Genomic DNA, 9,197 nt, shown 5'->3' on the forward strand with positions numbered 1-9,197 from the left:
TTTGGCATAAAAATATACCAAAAAAGGTGACTCAACCGTGTATAACAAGGGAAATTAGAGACAGCATTATGTCCAAAGAGAGAGCATATCAATTGGCCAAATAAGTACCAAATCCGAAGACTGGGAACAGTTCAAGATGCAGCAAAGGGGGACAAAGGGATTAATCAAGAGGGCAAAAATAAATTACGAGAGTAAGCTTGCGGCAAACATAAAAACCAACTGCAAAAGCTTTTATAGATATGTCAAGAGGAAAAGATTGGTGAAATCCAGAGTAGGTCCTGTTAGAAATAGAAGTACCTTTAAAGAAATTGCTCGAGACAAATATTGAGAACAAAGAACATTTATTCCAACAACAATGCAAAGTTGGGTGCTTCCCCTTACCCTGGGAATACACACATACACTGGGGCTCACCCAACTTTTATACAGTAAATTTCAGTATCAGAATACCCTCCCCCTTACATTCTTCTGCCCCCTGGATGGGTTTGGCAGAGGCAATCCTTCCTGCCTACGTGCAGTTTCAGTAGACTTGGAGGACCGGGGGTATCCTGTCGGTGTCTTCTTATGCCATTATTCCCATTGTCCTTATTCACATCCTAGCCCTTGTCCCCATTCACACCTTCCCGACTCTCAGGGCTACAGTCCCTTCATCTGCAGGGTTCGTTAATCTTGTCTAGGGTTTACTAGTTAAATATGCATACTTGAAAAATCTGTTGTATGGCTTACTAATTATAGATGTATAACTTGCTAATACTGTCTAAGGTCTTCTAATTATTTATGCAAGCCTTGCTAATTCTATCTGGGGCTTGGCGACCCTTATCTCGTTCAGACTAACTCTACTTCTATTCTCAGTTGTCTGTCCTTCTCTCCTTCATTCAGTGAACTTGCTGGTGTAGGAGATTCTTATCTTACTCAGACAGTGTCAGCTTCCTGCCTTCTAATATCCATGTCTCATGTTGTTTGCACTGGCTTCATTCATTTACTTATGTATCAATTTTATTTTCTTCATTTCTTCATGTTCATATTACAATGTCAGTTTTTCTCATCTCTCACAATCCTCACTTTTCTTTTAGATCAGTAATAGTGATCTCACACAATGATCAGTGTTACTGATCTCAGTGTTACTGGACTCTCACAATCCTCCGTTTTCTTTTAGATCTGTATTACTGATGCGGTAAAGTGGAACTTGTTGGTTTTCCCAGCTGGTCAATAAACGGATAGCAGTTTCCATGTCCTCAGAAAGATGTTGAGAATCGTACATCCTTTGGGTGTAAGTGTTCTGACGAAAGGGTTGATGAGTTAAACGATGTGTACAAGTCCGTATTTCAGCATGATGCTGAACCAAGCCATGAAAGACCCCAACAATGAAGACGCTGTTTACATCCGGTACCGCACGGATGGCAGTCTCTTCAATCTTAAGCGCCTGCAAGCTCACACCAAGACACAAGAGAAACTTGTCTGTGAACTACTCTTTGCAGACAATGCCGCTTTAGTTGCCCATTCAGAGCCAGCTCTTCAGCGCTTGACGTCCTGCTTTGCGGAAACTGCCAAAATGTTTGGCCTGGAAGTCAGCCTGAAGAAAACTGAGGTCCTCCATCAGCCAGCTCCCCACCATGACTACCAGCCCCCCCACATCTCCATCGGGCACACAAAACTCAAAACGGTCAACCAGTTTACCTATCTCGGCTGCACCATTTCATCAGATGCAAGGATCGACAATGAGATAGACAACAGACTCGCCAAGGCAAATAGCGCCTTTGGAAGACTACACAAAAGAGTCTGGAAAAACAACCAACTGAAAAACCTCACAAAGATAAGCGTATACAGAGCCGTTGTCATACCCACACTCCTGTTCGGCTCCGAATCATGGGTCCTCTACCGGCACCACCTACGGCTCCTAGAACCTTCCACCAGCGTTGTCTCCGCTCCATCCTCAACATCCATTGGAGCGCTTACACCCCTAACGTCGAAGTACTCGAGATGGCAGAGGTCGACAGCATTGAGTCCACGCTGCTGAAGATCCAGCTGCGCTGGATGGGTCACGTCTCCAGAATGGAGGACCATCGCCTTCCCAAGATCATGTTATATGGCGAGCTCTCCACTGGCCACCGTGACAGAGGTGCACCAAAGAAAAGGTACAAGGACTGCCTAAAGAAATCTCTTGGTGCCTGCCACATTGACCACCGCCAGTGGGCTGATAACGCCTCAAACCGTGCATCTTGGCGCCTCACAGTTTGGCGGGCAGCAACCTCCTTTGAAGAAGACCGCAGAGCCCACCTCACTGACAAAAGGCAAAGGAGGAAAAACCCAACACCCAACCCCAACCAACCAATTTTCCCCTGCAACCGCTGCAATCGTGTCTGCCTGTCCCGCATCGGACTTGTCAGCCACAAACGAGCCTGCAGCTGACGTGGACTTTTTTACCCCCTCCATAAATCTTCGTCCGCGAAGCCAAGCCAAAGAAAGAACAAGTCCGTATGTAGGGAAGCAGTAAGATGGTGAGAGTAATGAGTCCAGCTGTTAAAAGGGTTGCGAGTATCAGATTCCAGTAACCGGTGAAAAGTCCATTCCATCCCGCAGAGGACCGAGGTTGCAAAGTCTGTCCCTGGGCATGGAAAGTTTTTTGATGTCCTGAAGAAGTGTTCTTAACCGCCTTCCCGTTGTGAGTAGTGTCTTTAAGGAGTCTTTCACAAGTGCTGCGTTCAGCAGCGAAGCTGTAATCGAGAGGCAGGCGGTGTTGTTGAAGTGTGTCTGGTCAACGTTGTTTATCTTCAGCCCGTAACCTCAGGGCCATTGTGTTGTGTTGGATGATAATGCCCAAGGCTGCATGGAGTCTGATTAGATGTTTCAGATGGCAAGGAGCGATAGCGATCTGTAGCCGCTGTTGCAGTTTATAACTGGAACTTCCCTTAACGATGCAGTAGTAAGGATTGTAAATGCTGGCGGAACCCAAAGGATGTTTGAGAAAAGACCAGTCTGGGGAGAATTGTGCATTACGATTAGAGATGTATGTAACAGTCTGAGTAGAATTGAAGTTGTGAGTCGAAGCCTGTCTGTGTACATTAGCAAACGTCTTCTCTCTCTCTCTCTGACAGGTGCATTGGTTACTAACATTCAGTGTGTTTGTGTCATATCGCTCTCTTTGTGCTACAGGTTTAGAACTCATACCTTTAATATCTATGTGGCAAGTTAAGTGATGGTCTCTACAGCTGTTCTGGTCCCCTGGTCCATATTGGAATCCCTTATTAAAACATATCTTACTATGGCTAAAAACTAAATCTACACCTTGTCTAAACTCTAAAGGAAAAAAATTGTGACCTCTGCTGCCCCTATTCCAGGAGGACTTAATACATTGCGAGTAATTAAGTGATGTCCCAGAAATGGAGAAGCAACAATTAAACAATACAATAAAGAATAAAAACAACATTACGGCACTTTTTCACAGCGTAGTGTAAGTTTCAGGTCAGAAGGATGAGGCACTGCACGCCAGGTGGAGGGTTGAGTTTGACTGTCTTGATCCTGTGGTTCGGTAGCTGGTTTAATCCGTTGGATGTGGGTCCAGCCTTTTTCTCCTGTTCGCACGGCAGCGTCTGAAATCAAAAGGACACAGTAGGGACCATCCCAGGCAGGTTTCAGTTGGTTATCTTGCCATGCTTTGACATAAACCCAATGACCAGGTTTAATAGAATGGATAGGAAATTCCAGGGGTGGAGTTTGGGCTAATAATCCCTTCTGTTTCAGGTCGTGTATAGAAGTAGAAAGACCCTGTAGAAATTTTGAAATGTATTGATCATTAGCCTCAGGGATAGGGGTATCAGTGTGGAATCCCATAAATGGAAGTCCAAACATTATTTCGTATGGTGAGACTGCAAGGTCTTTACGAGGGGCTGTGCGAATTCTAAGCAGGGCTAATGGTAAAGATTTAATCCAGGAGAGGCCAGTCTCTTCATGAAGTCGAGTGAGTTGATTTTTCAAAGTTTGATTCATTCTTTCAACTCGACCTGAACTTTGGGGGTGCCATGGGGTATGTAGTTGCCAGTCTATTCCCAGTTTCTTGCAGACACCCTGGAGAACCTGAGAGGTAAAATGTGTTCCTCGGTCTGAATCAATGGTTTGAATCAGACCATATCTTGGAATCACAGATTCAATAAGTATTCCGATTACAGTGATAGCTCGATCATTCGGGGTGGGGAAAGCTTCAACCCATCGTGTAAAATGATCTACCATGACTAGAAGGTATTTGTAAATACCACTTTTAGGAAGTTCTGTAAAATCAACTTGTATGCGTTGAAACGGGCTAACTGCGATGTCGCGACCGCCAGGCAGTACAGGGCACATAGATTTCTTTTTGATTCTCTGACAGATCGGACAACCGCGAGTAGTGAGTTTAGCAATTGTATATATGCCGGAGCAGTGTAAGGATCGTTGAAAGGCATCAACAAGCGCCTGAGTTCCCCAATGTGTCTGTTGGTGTAGCTGATCTACCACTTGGCGGGCTAATGCTTTGTTAAGGACTTGACGTCCGTCTGCTGTCCACCACAACCCGTCGGCAGTTTGGCGAAATCCCTGATCTTTCATTGAGACCTCCTCTTCCCGTAAAAAGATGGGGCTTTTTTTAATCTCTAGTGGTTTGGGCAGTAATAGGTGGATGTGAATCTTTTCCGCAAGTGCAGCCTGTCTGTTGCCGTGAGCTTCAGGACTGTCACCACTTTGATGTCCTCGGACATGTACTACGGCTATTTCAGTCGGGAGCGTCAGAGCATCTAGGGATTGGACAATTAAGTGTTCATGGGCTAACTTCTGTCCTTTACCAGTTATCATTCCCCGTTCTTTCCAGATCTTCCCAAAGGTGTGGACTACACCAAAAGCGTACTTAGAGTCAGTGTAGATAGTGTCTATTTTGTTCTCTAAACCGTGGAGTGCTCTACATAGGGCGTATAATTCACAGGATTGCGCTGACCAATGACCAGGGAGGCGACCGGCTTCAATCACTAGTCCTTGCTTCCCATCCACTACACTATACCCACTTTCGTGAGTTCCTGCAATGCATCGTGAAGAGCCGTCAATAAACCACCTTTCACCTTCTTTTAAAGGGACATCAGTTAGATCTTCCCTAATTTTGGTTTGTAGATCTATGACTTCTAAGCACTCATGTTCTAATTCATTTGTGGAATTGTCCAAATTTGGAGCAATGAGGAAGGCTGCTGGGTTAAGGGTTTTAGTCATGAGCAAGGTCAAATCATCCTTATCCATTAGGATCGTTTCATATTTTAAAATTCTAGGGTCCGTGAGCCATCTCCCAGCACGTTGTAAGAGAATATTGCGGACTGTGTGAGGGGTGTGAACTATCATAAGGGCGCCGAAAGTAATTTTCCATCCTTCCTCAACTAAAACATCTGGCAACACAACAATATAACATGACCCACTTTGCCTCCACACTGGCCAGGTCTGGATCCTGAGGGTAAGGGGAGGTGGGTGAAGGGCCCCTCCCTGCCAATCAACATCCATCCTCATCATCCTCTCCACCCCTCTCCCCTCACTAACCTTTCTCTCCTCACCAATACCCATTGAGACACTCATGCACCCTTCATCGATATCCAGTCCCCAGCGAGACTCAGCCAGTAAACTCCTCCATATCCTCCAACCCCACCATCCAAGCTTGCCCCAGTGGACAACTTGACCACCCAGACCCACAACCACCTTGATGTAGATCATGGGAATGGGCTGCTTGGCCTTGTTGAAGAGCTGGGCCATGCAGTGAACCGTCTCGGGAACATAGTCCAGACCCAGATTCAAATAAGCCTCCTCTTTCTTTTGGATTTACCCACCAACATCCAGCACCTCTCCCAACAGGAGTGCCAGCCCCTCCTGCTCTCTGTAGGCCTGATGCCCCCAGTGCTCAACACAACATGGCATGAATCCAAGGGCTCAGCGAGCAGAGCGTCAACAGGCCGTAGTGGACCCATCCGCTGACCCATCATTCGGCTTCTGGTGAGACTGTAAAAATGTGCAGCTCTGACCGCCCTCCCTCGTGAGGCAAGGATTCACCAGGAGAGATAAACCATTGACGTTTCGAGATGAGAAATGTTTGCAGCCAGGTGTTGGCTGGGGTCGAACATGTGGATTCAGAGCAGGCGTTGATTTGGAAGAGCACGAAAAGGTTCTGGGGAAGTGAGTTTTGGGGGAAAATACATTCGTGAAATGAATTGGGGAAACAGACTGGAGGGGCTGAGTGGCCGAATTTGGCGACCTTGTCTTGTGGTCCTGCTGCTGTCTGGAGTTGAAATGGCAAGAGGTCATGAGTTAATGGGTGAGGAGCAGGGCAGCCAGCGTCAAGGAGTCGGCACTGGTCAGAGGGGCAGGATGGAGGCAACAGAGAGGCTGCAGCGAGACAGATCGATTGAAGGAATGGGGAAGGTAGCAGCAAATGATATGCATCGGAGTGAGGGTGGGGTGGGTGCAGGTGGATCTTACCTTGACTACAGAGGAGTAGAAGTTGAGAAGAGGGACGATGATGGTGTGATCCAGCTTTCGCACGATCTGCAGTTTGCGGTTCTATGGCGAGAGAGGAACATCAGCAAGGCTGGGCGATGGGTCGGGGCCCTGAGGGGCGACTTGTCCAAGTTGAGGGGGGAGGCGGGGAGGAGATTCGTCAAGAGGTCAGAGGTGGTGAACTCCAAGGGAGGCCGAAATGGGGGACTCGTCGAGAGTCGGTGGGGGGGACTTTTTGTGTTGCTGGAGCGGGGACTCGTCAGGGGGTTCAATGAAGTATCACTTCCGTTTTTATGATTGTTTTCCCAGCTTCTACTAAACAATGAATTTGCAGAAAATCTCTGATATTTGCCAGGTGTGTGTGTGTGTGTGTGTGTGTGTGTGTGTGTGTGTGTGTGTGGGGGGGGTGGGGGGTTGTGTGTGGGGAGGGGGGGGGCTGCTGTGGGTTTGTGTGACTTTCTCTGTTTCCAAACCCCATGGCTGCCTTGGTCTCTGTCAGATGCTCCACTTTCCACCCGCCCTTCAAAAATGTGTTTGGGGTGTTTGTCAATTGGGTGTAATTGTGTGAAACGGGCTCATGTGTCGCAAGGGCCTGTGAACGTGCTGTAGGCCCTAAAGTTAAATATCAGGGTTTTCTATTTCCACACAACTGCTCCTCCCCCTCACCTTGAATCTCTTGTCCTGCAAGATATTCTTGATGGCAATCAGCTCTCCGGAGTCCACCAGCCTTGCCTGGTACACCACACCGAAAGATCCATTGTCGATGATTTTATCATCTGTGCAGGACACCACCTTGGAGACGTTGGGTCCATGACACGGTGTGGCCACCTCTGTTGTGACCTTATTGCCATGTCCTCTGGGGCAGAAGCAGCAGCATTTACACACCCAGAGGGTACACAACAGGTCATTTATCCCAACCCAGCCTTGCTGTCCAAGTTAGTCTCTACCCCTCCCTCTAACTCCCTTCCAAGGATCACCTAAATGTCAGAATTGATCCTCTGGTGGTTTGTTCCAACCTCTCAGTAGAAATATTGCCACCCCAGGTCCCTCTTTGATCACTCTCCTCAGACTGAGGCCAGTTCCGCAGCCATTCACTTTGTCTACAACCCTCCCTCCATGGAAGGATCGGGTCATCCTTGACCTTCAGCACGCCCCGGGGAGATGAACCACTCTGAACCCTACCACGGGTTTAGCAGAAGCCCTCCACATTCCCAGAAGCTCAGTAACACCGTGATCTTCCATGATGCAAGTGAGACCTCGTTGCCTGAGGGAGCAGGTGGTGCGGAGAGAGCCCCACTCTTCACCGTTCAACTCTGCTGGGTCCGCCGCAGCAGAAACACTTTCTAGCACCTTGATCCAGGTCCACTGGGGGAAAGAATCCTATCCCGGTTGGGGGGGTGTGGGGGTGTATGCAGGGGTGGAAGGGATCTTGTAACCGGGGGGGTGGGGTGGCGGGTGGAGGAGCGGTCCTGTCTCTCAGTGGACAGATCCCAATCCAGGTGGAGGGGGAGCTCTGTCCCATTTCTGTTGAAAGGTCTACCTTCCATCCCCCTCACAACTTCTCTTCTCCCTCAGACACCTCACACTCTCCCCTGCCCCAATTCCTCTACCACACTCTCATCCCCCACCCAACACCACCCCCATGGTTTCCCCAGTGCCTTCCGTCCCCTCGCACCCCATCCCCCCAGCTCAACCCTATGTCCCCTACCTCTGATCCAATCACCCTTGACATTAGCCCCTGGTTAAACCCCGTTCCTTCGTTCTCCCCTCCACTCCTACAGACCCCATCCCTGTATCCCCTCACATGCCATTGTTCTCCCCTCCCCAGTCCCCTCCAGCTGCCTCATAAAGTGCCCTGCACTCAGGATGGGGAGAAGGGATTAAATGCTGCCTCCATTCTCTCCGCCCACACTGGGTGAAGGATGGTGCCAGAGGAGTCTCTGTCCCAGTAGGGGAGCCTGTAACAGGCTCTTTATCTCACCCATGGGTGCAGGGTGCTTCCAAACACAACCCTGTTGATCAGAGGGTCCCTGGGATGAGACAGCGTCCTACTCCGACACGCGGGCCAGAATTCCCTTCTAGGAGAGGCATCTTTCTCGTGTTGCTGTGCCATGCACGACTCAGCTATGGCTGCCCCATGCAGTGACATCATCACCCCCTCTGTGTCATCATCTCCCCCCTCTGTGACACCTCCCCTCTCTGTGACACCACTAGTGTAATGGGTAGGGACATCCAACCATTTAAATCCTCCTCAATTTCCCCAAGCAAGGGGAGAATAATTCAGCTGGTCTAAATTACTCGTTGTTATCTATTCTAATTCCTAGATATTTGATCCCATTTTCCTGCCACATTTGTTGACTATTTTCTTGACATTGGCGCTAATCCCCCTTCCTAAGTGACATGATTTTGCACATATCCCAAAAGAACTTATACCCAGAGATGTCCCCATAGTCCTCCAGGGTGGAGCACAACTTGGGCAATGAGTGTGTCGGGTCTGTCAGATATATCAGAACAACTTCTGCAAATAAATTGATTTCATGCTCTTCCTGGCCTGTTCTGAAACCTTTAATGCCTGAATCCTGGCAAATGGCCTCGGCTAATCGCTCCATGGCCAGTACAAACTCACTCACTGCGGGTGTGGGGGGGGGGGAGTCTGACCTTGATAGGCATGCCTGTTGGCTACCTCTGTCCCTCTCATCTCGACATC

At 48.5% G+C, this 9,197-nt stretch overlaps 1 long non-coding RNA gene across 1 annotated transcript; it reads right to left on the bottom strand.

The window, feature by feature from the left end:
- Positions 1-2,311: 2,311 nt before the first annotated feature.
- LOC138750253 (uncharacterized) lies at positions 2,312-8,639 on the bottom strand. The gene is made up of 4 exons (XR_011349200.1): positions 8,472-8,639; positions 7,157-7,346; positions 6,473-6,553; positions 2,312-3,588 (listed from the first exon to the last, which is right to left on the bottom strand). It is a non-coding gene; the product is annotated as an uncharacterized lncRNA (long non-coding RNA).
- Between the last annotated feature and the right edge of the window lie 558 nt (positions 8,640-9,197).

The sequence above is a fragment of the Narcine bancroftii genome, unplaced genomic scaffold (genome assembly GCF_036971445.1).
Source record: "Narcine bancroftii isolate sNarBan1 unplaced genomic scaffold, sNarBan1.hap1 Scaffold_110, whole genome shotgun sequence".
Classification (NCBI taxonomy): Eukaryota; Metazoa; Chordata; class Chondrichthyes; order Torpediniformes; family Narcinidae; genus Narcine; species Narcine bancroftii.